Source organism: Bos mutus, chromosome 19, assembly GCF_027580195.1.
Source record: "Bos mutus isolate GX-2022 chromosome 19, NWIPB_WYAK_1.1, whole genome shotgun sequence".
NCBI classification, from domain to species: Eukaryota; Metazoa; Chordata; class Mammalia; order Artiodactyla; family Bovidae; genus Bos; species Bos mutus.
In genome coordinates this window covers 6,759,243-6,772,641 of record NC_091635.1, presented here as the reverse complement: position 1 = coordinate 6,772,641, position 13,399 = coordinate 6,759,243, and the positions used below count along the sequence as shown (strand labels likewise).

The 13,399-nt window shown below is 53.1% G+C and overlaps 1 non-coding gene and 1 pseudogene across 1 annotated transcript; both read right to left on the bottom strand.

Annotated features, from left to right (window-relative positions):
* Positions 1 to 3,888: 3,888 nt before the first annotated feature.
* Positions 3,889 to 3,961, bottom strand: TRNAG-UCC (transfer RNA glycine (anticodon UCC)). Its single transcript has one exon. It is a non-coding gene; the product is annotated as a tRNA-Gly (tRNA).
* Positions 3,962 to 12,308: 8,347 nt separating this feature from the next.
* LOC102281483 (small ribosomal subunit protein eS25 pseudogene) lies at positions 12,309 to 12,744 on the bottom strand (annotated as a pseudogene).
* Between the last annotated feature and the right edge of the window lie 655 nt (positions 12,745 to 13,399).

The following is a 13,399-nucleotide window of genomic DNA, read 5'->3' as shown; positions in this document are numbered from 1 at the left end:
CCATCAGGGCCAACAGCAGCCTTGAGGGCAGAGTTGTCACCTTCAAAAAGCCACAAGGGAGCCGAGGGCCGCCGTCTCACTGGCAGCATCGTTGGCCCGCCTGGCCCTGACGCTCCGTCGTAACGTCCCACAAGCCCAGCAAACACTGCCGCCCCCTTTTGGTCTCTCTGGCCTTTACGCTGCACAGCTGGGCGGGGGTGGCGGGGAGGGGAAAGGCTCTGGTTTAGAGTTTGGGGGATGGGAGGGCACCCTGAGGCCACTCTTTGCATCCCTGACGATCAGCCTGCCCGGGGAAGGTAAGTGGGCAGAATAGTTGGTCTTGGCTTAAAGTAGTGCCTCCAAAGACTCTTAGCTCAGGTCTGTTTCTGTTTCTCCACAGGTAACAGGGGCTCCTCTCCCCAGACCAAAATGAGTTGCAAGTTGCCACAACCCACAGGGGGACCACGAGGTCCTCACAGTTGCCAGCCCTGCAGCTCCCCAGCCCCTTCCCCGGAGCAAGGACCATGCGGGTCATCTCTCTTGAACGCCTGTCCACACTCTGCAGCAGAGGGTATGGCCTGCAGGCACCTGGAAGGCCAAGAGAGTGACCCAGAACATCAATTCTGAGGGGTCTCAGGGTCCCTAAGCCACATCTGTTTGAGTGGCCTTAAAGGACATGTGCATTCGTGGAAGGCCAGCCCCAGTGCCCGTTAGAGCTGCATGGAAGTGTGGGGGGGTGGGGGCACCTATCTTGGGGACCATGGTCCATCGTCACTTCTCCTCCAAGGGTCCTGTCATCTTGCTCAGTCTGCTGACTCACCTCCTACCTTTTTGTGAAGGAAGGGTTTGGGCTGCCTCCCCTCCCCACATACACCCCAGGGAGGAGGTTCCCAGCTAGACTCTTCAGCCAAATGCCTGAGCTTAGTCCCCTGCCTGTCACTGAGCATGGCTAACTCCCCTCCTTCTACCGGCCATGCTGGGGGTGGGGGGTTGGAGTGCCAGGCTGGGCTGGGGTGGGGTGACTGGTGCCCTCTGGCATACCCCGGCGTGGGGTCCAGCCTGACTTGGCCCTCCCCACGCCGACCTTCTCCACTCACTCTATCCTCGGATGTGCAGCCTGGTTACCCAACCTGTTACCCCCTGCCTAAGACCCCAGAGGGTCAGGGCCGTGGATCCAAGGTGCTAGAGCACTGGCTGCAGTATTATGGCCCGGCGGGGATGCTCTGCGCCGGGCAAAGGCATCTGCCAACTGGTTCAGGGTCCCGCAGGCCCAGGAAGGCAGAGACTGGTTGTAGCCAGGTATCCAGCTGAGTGTGGGCAAGGCCTGCGAGGTGGACCCTTGGGGATGTGGAGAGTCTAAGCTCTGATTGTCCCCAGACCCCCAGGGCTCTGTGTCAGGAGGTTGGTTGGTGGATGTCGCTCAAGCTCTGGAAGCCTCTGGGTGCCTCTCTGGTTCTGCATGGGTAGCAGGTGAGGGAGAGCTTAGCTAGAGTCCCTGACCTGTCATGCTGGTGAGGTTGGTGGAAAGGCCAGCCTCAGAGGGTCCTCAGACCAGGTCCTGAGTGTGGGAGAGTCACTAAAGCCCACACACAGGGGGCACATATACCCCCATGAGGATGCGTCCTTGCTCTCTGTCGACAATGGTCCCCCCATCTCTGATCTTCAGCTTGGGAAGCGGCTCCTACTGGGGGGGGGGCATTGCCACAGCCCCCAGCTGCTCCTTCCTGGGGCCCCTTGGCTGGGGCAGGGGAGAGAGAACCCCCACAGAACACCACAGGCCTCGCTGTGGTGTGTCTGTGTTTGAGGATGGCCCCCAGGCACACACATGCTCCAAGGTGGGTGTGATGGAGAAGGCCCCTGTTCCCACACTGAAGGCTTGGCTGCCCTGAGCCCGCCTCAGTCTTTCTGCCTGTTCTCTGGGCCTGCGGCCGCCCTTAGGTGCCGATGCAACTTTCCAGGAGCGCTGGGAGCTGCCTTCCCCTCCAGTTCCCTGTCCACAGATGGCTTCGGCGCCCTCCCGGTCCTCCCAGTGCTGGGGTGGGGCAGGCTCCCCAATTCCCACCACTGTACGAAGCGCCCCTCCGGCAGGCTCATTATAATTTTTGTAGAAAACATTCTGCGTTTTTGTCATGACTATGTCTTGTTTTACTCATGTGGGGGTGGGACACGGGTGGGTGGAGAGAGCAAGAGGATGGAGGCGGGAGAAGGACTTTTTGTGTCTATGAGGACTCGGTCCTCTTCCTTGGGGGGAGGGGGTCCTGGGATAGATGGTAGGGCAGCCCCCACACATCTCTGCAGAGCCTCCCTCATCCCAAGTCTTCACCTTGCTCTCTCTCGACCTAGGATTTAGAGCTGATGGAGAGAGGGGGTTCAGAAGAGCCCCCCAACAGCTGAGTGAGGAGGGTCTTAAGACCCAGCCCACCCCAGCCTCCAGTGGGGTCTCCATTTCCCTCATCATCCCCAGGAAACTTGTGGGGCAGTCCTATTTAGGATGTCCTTTCTCCCAGGGGTAAGGCTTGCCCTGAGGCTGCAGGACAATGGGCTCTGTTTTCTCAGTCAAGTCTGGGAAAGAGCCCTGGAGTCATTTTGCTTCTTTCCCTAAGGTTGCTGGGCCCAGTGCTGCTGCCAAGAGCAGTTCAAGACAGCCTCCTCCCTCCAGGACCATCAGAAAGGTTTATAGGACATCAGAGCCACAAGATTGCCTAGCGAGCGTCTAGAGGTTCCAGGCCACCTCCCTCCACTTTACAGATGGGAAACCTGAGGCCTACCGAGGAGACCCAGGCCTCCTGATTGCTGCCAGGCCTTCCTCACCGCCCATCACCCCTATCCTCACCCCCACCTTGGTTGCCAAGGGGACCAATTAAGATGCAGAGACTCGAGATGCCGCCCTCGGGTGTTCCTCGGCGTTCTGCCACCTCGTGACCCCTACTGGCGGTCCTGGTCACTGCACCTACCTCACCAAAGACCCGCCTCCTGGCGCCGTCGGTCCGGGGACGGACATAGGGGTGAGGAAGCCAGAAGACGATACGGAACAGACCCGAGCTTCGGCGTGGAGGCGAGACTAACCGGAAGCAGTGGGGGCTGGGGTCCCCACGGGTGGAAGCCTGGGGTGCAGCAGCTGGTGTGGCTCCAGGAGGCCTAAGGGGACTTTAAACACAGTGAAGGGGGGTTTTATACAGTAGGGATTCACCTTTCGCTACTCATTCCCCTTAAAATTTGGATCGAGGTTAGGGAAATTCTAAAATGCTAATCAATGATTCTTAGCTTTGGGGAATTCGAATCTGGTGCCAGAATGGACACTTGCCCTGGAAAAATGCACATTGAACACGTTTACACTCACACACAACTTTCCTCCTGATTCCAGGCAGCTCCTGTAGCCGGCAGAGGTCCAGGGACCCCAGCTTACGAAGCCTTAGGGTTTCCGTGGTGGCTCAGTGGTGAAGAAGCCACCTGCCAATGCAGGAGACTTGGGTTCCATCCCTGGGTCAGGAAGATCCCACATGCCTCAGAGCAACTAAGCCCGTGTGCCACAACTACTGAGCCTGTGTTCTGAAGCCTAGGAACCACAACTCCTGAGCCCACACATGCGAAAGCTCGTGCTCAGCAACAAGAGAAGCCACTGCGATGAGAAATCCGAGCACCGCAACGAAGACTGGCCCCCGCTCACCACAACTAGAGAAAAGCCCTTGCAGGGACAAAGACCCAGTGCAGCCTAAAATAAGTACATAAATTAATTTTTTAAGAAATAATAAGACGCTTTAGCTAGACTGCTGTGACATTACATCATAAATGAGATTGCAGAGTTGCAGTAGGTGGGAATGGTGGGAGGAATCAGAGGCAGGAAGGGCCTCAGGGTATGTGGCACATCTTTTTTTTTTTTTGCCTGCTCTGTAGAATGCAGGATGTTAGTTCCCTGACCAGGGATCAAACCTGGGCCCCCTGCATTGGAAGCGCAGGGTCTTCACCCCTGGACTACCAGGGAAGACCCAACAAACTTTTCTTTTCACGGATGAAGTAACTGAGGCCACAAGCCAAAGATCACAGAGCAGCCAAATGAGTTAAGTGATACTAGGTCGCCTGATGCCCCTTGTTTTGCCAGCTGCCGCCTGTCCCCAGGTTAGACAGTCCCGGGAGGCACCATACTCTGTCCTCCCAGCGTGTGTCTGTGTAACCTTCTCTGAGACCAGCCTGGGTTGCTCGGGAGGTGGTCGTACTCCAGAAGGCAGCAGGATCTGGGCGGCAACACTGGCTTTTCCCCTGTCCAGATGTTGCCTTAGGCAAGCTACCCAGCCTCTCTGAGTCCGTTCCCTCATTTGTAAAACAGATCTTACGTTATGAAAGTGTCACCCGCACAGGTCATCGGGAGGGGGTGATGACAATGCACGGAAAGCACTTATGCTGCCCGGTATTTAGCGCACGCCAGTCGGTAATGACCACAGCTATGCGTGGGGTCTGAAACGGGCCCACGGGGCGCTCCTTGCACCTGTGGTCCTGGCGGCTCCGTGGGTGAGTCCAAGGCAGTTCCAGTGAGCAGTCCTGCTTTTCTGACCCATATGTGACAAAGAAACAGAGCCCATCCTCATCAAACCAGCAAGGGGTGTTGACAATCCAGCCAGCGGTTGTAGAAGCGTCCCCTAGCCAAGGGTGGGGAAGGACTCCTGGAGAAGTCTGAGCTGTTGAGGTGCCCAAGGAGCTGAGTATCTTTTATGGAGCGGGAGTCGCAGACCCACCAGCCTGCCCCCGTTTTGCCACTGTCTGAGCTTTACCAAAAGCTTTCCCCACTCCTGTGAGGTAGGCAGGTGAGGGGTTTTATCCTTCACAGGTGAAGATACTGAGTATCAGAAAGGTTTTCTGATGTTCCCAAGCTCTCAGAAAGTTAAGGATAATTCAGGATCCCTACCCTGTATCCCTTCTGCCACCCCTTCAAGGGCAGGAGGGCAGGAGGATATACAAGCCCCATTTTACAGATGTGGCAACTGAGGTTCGGGGTGGGAGGCAATGACCTGCTGGGAACTGCATAAGCCAGGATATTTAGTCTGGACCATTCACAGTGCTGCACTTGGTCAGCTGCTGTCTCAGGGCATGTATCTAGCACTTTCTACACAGCGGGCCCAGCAAACCCAGGAAAACAGTGTCATGGCTGTGTCTGACAGGGAAGGAAACCGGGGCTCGGGCAGGTTTAAGTCATTTCTCTAAGCTTCGGGACTCCCCTTGTGGCTTACACCGTAAAAAAACTGCCTGCGATGCAGGAGACCTGCGTTCAACCCCTGGATTGGGGAGATCCCCCTGGAGGAGGAAATGGCTACCCACTCCAGTATTCTTGCCTGGAGAATCCCACGGACAGAGGAGCCTGGTGGGCTACAGTCCATAGGGTCGCAAAGAGTCAGACATGACTGAGCATTGCACAGCACCAAGCTTCCGAGTGCAGAAATGTCAGGGCTGTGGGATTCAAACCCCAAACTCTGGCTCTTTCCATGGCAGTCCCAGACCCATTCACTGAGCTAGATGCTAACTCAGCACAATGGTGATTCAGGGGCTCCCGAGGTCAGAACAGGGGCTCAGTTGGCAGGACTTGGGGAGGTGGGATGGGGGACAGACGGGCCTCTTTGCCCCCTCCTGCTCAGCCTCTAACTATACAAGTCATGGCTCTCTGCCTGTGTGTACACGTGTGCCATGTGTGCCCATGTGCACCCACATGTGTGTGGGTATATGTGATGCAGCTGAGGACGCTGATGTGGATCCAGGCCAGGATGGGGTGTAATGCACAGAAAGTCCTGTGAAGCTTGTATTTGTTTGTGCGCTTCCGTGTGCTCGTGTGTCTCTGGTTTTGCTCATTTGTCTTTGCCTTGGGGTTTCCAGGTTTTCCAGAGAAGGGAGGTGTGCACATGAGTGAGTGTGTGTGTGTGTGTGTGAGAGCACAGTCACAGAGGGCTTCATGACTTGGTCTAGAGTTTATTTATTTATTTTTAATATTTACTTATTTGGCTGCGTAGAGTCTTAGTCGTGGCACATGGGCTTAGTCGCCCCAAGGCATGTGGGATCTTAGTTCTCTGACCAGGAACTGAACCCACATTCCCTGCCTTGCAAGGCAGAGTCTCAGCCACTGACCCACCAGGGACACCTCTAGAGCCTATCTGAGACTCCTCCCATCTATTGTCCGTTGTCAGGGCTCCAGCTCCTTCAGACTGAAAGGCTGAAGCTCCGGCCCCAGCCCTCACCCTGAACAGAGGGCTCCCACGAAGCTTCCTCCAACCCTAACTCAGTGAGCGGCTTGTTGGAAAGTCAGAGCCCCAGGGGCAGGAGTGGGCAGTAGGGGGAGAAGGGCCGGTGGTCCAGAAGGCAGCGAACGGGGTAGAGACGAATCAATCTTTCAGGGCCATCCGGGTACCGAGGGGCCTGTGGGCCCTTCTAGGGGCTGCAGTGCTCAGACTGGCCTGCCAGCCCTGATATTTGCTGGGAAGACTGATTTGCTGTTCCAAGCCTCGGTATTTAAATCTGTAAGTGGGGATAATTATACGCCACGTCACAGGCCAGTCCTGAGGATAAACTACCTAAAGCTCTTAGCTCAGCCTTGACGTCCAGTAGGCAGGAGACCAGCCCAGGGACCTGGGGCAGGGGATCTGGGGACGGGGGAGGGCTCAGTGGGCACCAGCGAGGCCTGGGCATCCCTGAGCTGGTGGCAGAGAGCAGTGCCATGCTGGACTGACCCCCAAATCCCCTCTCCATGTTAGCACACCTTCTGCACAGTCATGCACAATGGAAGTGGGGGGATTATCACACTCCTGAACCCCAGCCCTTCTCACACACACACACACACACACACACACAAAACGTGGGCAAGGACGAGGACAACATAGAGGAAGTGAGGGTATTCAGCCCTTTTCCTCACTGGAAACGGAAACCATTTATGAATATTGTTACTGACACCAATATATATTAGATTTATATCATATCAATAGCCAAAATAACAACATTGCTATCATTACCATAGCCCAAGGAATGGCATTTGTGATAGTCTATCTACCTCAAACCTTTGCCCTTTTATTACCTTCCTGGTAAAGTGCATATTAATAGTATCACCTTCATCCACTCCGAATCACCCTTTCAGAAAACTGAGGCCCAGAGAAGCCAAGTGACTTACCTAAGGTCACACAGCAAGGACTGGAACCTGTGTACGGGAATCGTAGCCCTTACTCCCCGCTCCGCTCCAGCCCTGGCAACTGGCCCCCCCAGGCCCCCCACAAACTCTTCAGGCTGCTCCATACCCCAGAGTCATCACCCACACTGGCTATGGTGTTGCCCTGGTGCAGGCGGGGAAGGACCAGATGACCCTTAGAAAGCCTCACAAGGTGGGAGGCTGGGCTGCTAAGAGCCCCAGCCTTGGGTTTTCAAGGACCTAAGATGCTGAGGAAGCCTCAATGCCTGTGAGGTGGGGACAGACAACGGCCCCAGAGCCTCAGCAGCATCCCCACCGGATCCAGGTCGGGCCCCTTTCCCTCACCGGTCTTGCTTCCTTGATCTGCCTCTGGGCCATCACCAACCTGGCTTTGTCCCTGCAGAATGGCAGGATGGAGGCTGCAGGTAACTGGCACCCCGTGGAGGGTCCCTGGAGGCGAGGCTGATGCAGAGACACCCCGTCCCTGTGGTCCTGCCCTGCTGGATCCAGAAGCTTCAGGTGCTGGTCCCACTCTTAGCTGACCAAGGTCTGAGCCAGAGGCGAGGCCACTTCCCCCCAGAGCACTCAGCCCCACCCCTGTGAATAATGCCACTTGCCTCACAGAGCTGGGCCTTTGATGATTTGGGGGGTGGCAGGAATGGGTGGAAGACAAGAAAGGGTTAAAGACCCATTCACCTAGGTTTGGAGCACAGAAAGGGTTGCCCTGCTGGCAGGAGGTGTCTTTCTAGTCCACCCTGTGCCCCCCAGACTCCTAGTTCCAACCCTCCAGGTCTCCAAACCCATCCCTGACTCTCAGGGTTCCCCCTCCAGGCCCTGGGTCCCAGGCAACGCTCCCTGCCACCCTACCCCAACCACAACAGTAATTAACCCCAATGAACCCCAGCAAATAAAGATCTGGATGGCAGAAGGGAGGAATCATCGCTGCCCCAGGGTGGGGAACTCCAGAGTCTCCCAGGAAGACCCAACCCAGCATCATCTAATACCACACCCCTCGTGCTATTATTGATGCCTGGGTAGGTCCATGAGCACCCAGCCCCTTGGGGTCTGGAGTCTTCTCTATCATCTATTTGTTTTTTAACTTAAAAAAAAAGCACAAAGTCTCCCTTTTTAAAAAACATATTTATTTATTTATTTGGGGCTTCCCAGGTGGCGCTAAAGAACCCACCTGCCAATACAGGAGATGCAAGAGACCCGGGTTTGATCCCTGGGTGGGGAAGATCCCCTGGAGGAGGACATGGCAACCCACTCCAGTATTCTTGCCTGGAGAATCCCATGGACAGAGGAGCCTTCCAGGCTACAGTCCATGGGGTCGCAAAGAGTTGGACACGACTGACGTGACTCGGCACACACGCACACAGGTGTATTTTATTCGGCTGGGCTGGGTCTTAGTAGTCACACAGGGGACCTTTGACCTCTGCTGCACCATGCAGGACCTTTGAGTTGTGTCATGCGGGGTCAAACCCTGGCTCCCTGCGCTGGGAGCACGGGGTCTTAGCCTCGGGACTACAGGAAAGTCCCTGGGGTTGTTTGTTTCAACAGCTAGTGTTACTTTTCCTGATTAAGGCAGGCAGATGACACAGAGTGCACTGAATCTTATGGCCAGATAGTATGACGGGGGATCACTGCTGGGCAGTATATGATAGCTGACGTCAAAAACAAGCTGTAGAGGGAGGGGCTTCCCTGGGGCTCCAGTGCTTAAGACTCCGCCCTTCCGCTACAGAGGGCACAGGTTTGATCCCTGGTCAAGGAACTAAGATCCCGCATGCCATGTGGACCAAAAAAAAAAAAAAGGAAAGAAAGAAAAATAATGCAACCGGGGAGATGATGATGTCAGAGGAAGGGAAAGACAGAGCTGGAGCCCCTGGCCACCATCGATGCTCAATAAAATTGGTTGAATGGACTTCCCTACTGGTCCAGTTGGAGAAGGCAATGGCACCCAACTCCAGCACTCTTGCCTGGAAAATCCCATGGACGGAGGAGCCTGGTGGGCTGCAGTCCATGGGGTCCCGAAGAGTCGGACACGACTGAGCGACTTCACTTTCACTTTTCACTTGCATGCATTGGAGAAGGAAATGGCAACCCACTCCAGTGTTCTTGCCTGGAGAATCCCAGGGACGGGTGAGCCTGGTGGGCTGCCATCTATGGGGTCGCACAGAGTTGGACACGACTGAAGCAACTTAGCAGCAGTAGGAGCAGTGGTCCAATATTTGAGAATCTGCCTGCCAATGCAGGGCACGTGGACTCAATCCCTGATCAGGGAAGATTCCTCATGCTGCAGAGCAACTAAGCCCATCTGCCTCGACTGCTAAAGTCCACGCTTTGCAGTGAGAAGACCAAACACTGCAAATAGAGAGCAGCTCTCTTTCACCACAACTCGAGAATGCCTGGATTCAGCAACAAAGACGCAGCACAGCCAAAAATTAGATCAATAAATAAATTTTTTTAAAAAGTTGAATGAGTGGAATATATGAAAACCCTGGATAAATTTTGTAGGAGTGGCTGACGTCGCCAGAGCCCCAAAGGATGGGTGGGGCTTGGATGGGGGGGCAGTGAGAATAGAAACAATTTCCCTGGGAATAAAGACAGAGAAGTGAGAAAAGGCAATCCCTATCCAGGGGTCAGAGGTCAGGGATATGTCATTCTGCCCCAAGCAGTCAGATGTGGAGCTAGAACTTGGCTGCCCTCTAAGACCAAGCTGAGTAATTTAGACTTTAGGCTGTGGTCTAGTCATCTCTACAGTGGGAGTGTACACACAATCTGTTGGGATACAGGAAGAAAATATTCAAACTCCTATTGATATTTATCTCCCTCCTTTGTAGTGTATATGAAGCTACTAAGGCTCGGAGAGGTTGAGTAACTTACCCAAGGTCACACAGCTAGTAAGCATGCCAGACTGCAAAGCTGTGCTCTTCACATAAACTGAGTCTTGTGCAGACGGTGGGAGGTTGGGTGGGAGCAGAGGCTGGTCTAGAGCAGAGTGGCCGGGAGGCGTAGACGGCCCCCAGCCCTGGCTGTCTCTGCCTAGCATCCTACTGTGGGCAGAGGGCCAGGAGCCTGCCCAGGCCTGCCCCCGCAGAACCTGTTGTGAGAAGCCAAGCAGAGAGCCTCGATGGCAGCAGGGCTGCCTGGGCCAACCACCCAGAGCCTTTCACCCCAAGCTTTGTTCTCAGGTCTTTCTCATCTTTGCTGGGAGCCAGAAGGCCGTGGACCAGGGCTGAGAACCCAGAAGCGGCTCACGGAGAGGACTGAAGAATTTGCTAAATCATCCACTCCGCCGCCCCACACACTCAGCTGTCAACCCCATGGCCAAGGGACCTCAGATGCCAGACTCACCCTGCTTCCCCACACTTCAGTGTGCTACATTTATGGGTGACATTTACCATCTGAATTATACCTCTTAAAAAAACTATCACCGATTTTGAAAATTAAAAAAATTGAAGTATAGTTGATTTACAATACTGTGTTAGTATCAGATGCACAGCAAAATGGTTCAGGCATATATATATATATTTTTTTTTTTCGGATTATTTTCCACTGTAGGTTATTCTAAGATATTAACCGTAGCTCCCTATTCTATACGGTAAATCCCTTTTGGCTGATCTACTTTATGTATAGTATTTTGTATCTGGAAATAATTGCCTTTATTCATGTATCTGGCTGAACTGGGTCTCAGTCGCCGCGTACAGCGTCTTTGGTTGTGGCATGTGGAACCCTAGATTCCGGATTAGTTCCCTGACCAGGGATTGAACCCGGACCCCCTGTATGGGGAGTGCAGAGTCTTAGCCACTGAGCCACCAGGGAAGCCCCACGCTCTTTCCATTTTGAAGCAAAATCTGCTTTGCTGCTTTGGTTTTGCCCTGGTCGACTTTACTGAGGTCTGATTAACTATAATAAAACACACGCCTGTTAGTGACTTTTGACAGATGTATACACACCCATGTAAACACCACCACAATCACCATCTGGATCATTTCCACCCTCCCAGAAAGGTTCCTCACATCCCTTTGCAATAAATGCCCCCACCCACCCCTCCCCAGGGAAGGATGGATGTGATTTCTATCGCTATACATTAGCTCTCCCTGTTCTTGAACTTCACACAAATGGGTCATGCAGTAATTGCGTCTTCTTAGCCTCCGCCTAATGTCTGTGAGATTACATCAGTTCATCTACCCTGTTGCCTCTGCCAGTGTCTTTTTATTGCATAAGTTGTGTGAAGGTATCATATTTAGTGTGTCCATTCTCCTGTTGGTGGACATTTAGGCTGTTTCCAACTTGGCTCTAATGAACAATGCTGCAATATCCTTCGGGTTCAGGTTTTTATATGGATACGTTTTCATTCCTGTTGGCTGACTATCTGGGAGCTGAATTACTGGGTCATAGGTTAAGCGCATAGAACTTCCCAGGTGGCGTTAGTGGTAAAGAATCCAATGGTTTTAAGCTGAGGCTCCAATGGGCTTCCTTGATGGCTCAGTCTCAGAGGTAAAGAAGTGCTGTGCAGGATACACAGGAGACGAGGGTTTGATCCCTGTGTTGGGAAGATCCCCTGGTGGAGAGCATGGCAACCCACTCCAGTATTCTTTTCCAGAGAATCCCATGGACAGAGGAGCCTGGAGGGCTACAACCATAGGATGGCACAGAGTCAGATAAGACTGCAGCAACTTAGCACACACTGCAGGGTAAGTGTCGGAGAAGGCAATGGCACCCCACTCCAGTACTCTTGCCTGGAAAATCCCATGGACGGAGGAGCTTGGTAGGCTGCAGTCCATGGGGTTGGGAAGAGTCGGACACGGCTGAGCGACTTCCCTTTGACTTTTCACTTTCATGCATTGGAGAGGGAAATGGCAACTCATTCCAGTGTCCTTGCCTGGAGAATCCCAGGGACGGGGGAGCTGTCTATGGGGTGGCACAGAGTCAGACACAACTGAAGCGACTTAGCAGCAGCAGCAGGGTAAGTGTATATTTACTTTACAAGAAACTGTCAAGCTGTTTTCCAAAGGGTTTGCGCCACTTTGTACTCTCATCAACAACAAATGCGAGGTCCGTGACTTCCCATCGCCTTGCCAAGGATTAGCACTGCCCGGCTATTTAATTTAAGCTATGCTCTGGATCTGAAGGGCTCTCTGGGATTTTATTTATTTTTTTGATTTAATAAAGTTTTATTTTTCAAAATGTACAGCTAGTAGGACCTGTTCATGCATCTTCACCAGCAGCTGGGGCATCTCCACCCTTGGTGTTTCTGGTGTAAATCACTTGAGCTCTGTGCTTTGAAACCAGTTTAATAAGTCATTTACTAAGGAGTTCCTGAAGGGCTGCTCTGGCCAGGGAACCATGAATCTTCAGTCTCTCAGAGACGACAGCTGGAGTTATAAGCTTATAGTTGGGAACTTTACAGAGTTTGTCATATGTTGCTTTGTCAAACAAGACTAGGTTATTGAGTTTGTCCCGAACTCTGCCTTTGGACCACTTCTTTTTGGCCTTGGCCCCAGATTTGTTCACTGGATCTTTGTCTTTCTTGGCCGACTTTCCGGCATCTTTCTTCTTCTTGTCGTCCTTGGGTGGCATAGCGAAGCCCAGAGAGCAGCTGCAACCACTGCTTATTGGGATTTTAATGTGCATTTCCCTCGAGACTAATGACGTAGCGCATCTTTTCCTGTGTTTATTGGTCATTTGTACCTTTTCTTTGGTGAGCTGTCTATTCAAATCTTTTGGATTTTGTTATTCCCTCATCTCTCCCAACCCACAGCCCCTCCCCTGGCCATCTCCACCTGCAGTATACCCTCTTGCTTTAAGTCGGTTCTAAATGAAGGCTGCCTTTCTCTGAGGAGACCATAGTCAGCCCCACCCCACAGGGATTCTTCTCTCCTCTGAGCTCCTTCAATACCCATCTGCCTCTGTGCCTGTTTAACACAGCATCTGCCTCCGTATAGTACCACTTAGATGTCCAAAGGGTGGACGAGGCTGGACGAGGGGCTTCTTGATACCAGAAAGTTCACAAGCAGTGGGATTCTGCCCTTATAGAATTATAATATTGCACATTAATAGCAACTATGTTCTTTAAAATTATAGGTATCCCCCTCCCTGAAAATGTCAGACTATCTGAGAAAGAGGAAAGTAAAGGTGGAATAGGGAGTGGGAAGGTCACTCCCCCATCACCACCCCATGCCTCTGTCTTAAGAATCTCTGATAAAAGCAAAAGATAATTGGGCTTCTAGTTCTGCTGTTTAGTAACTGTGGGGGGGGTGG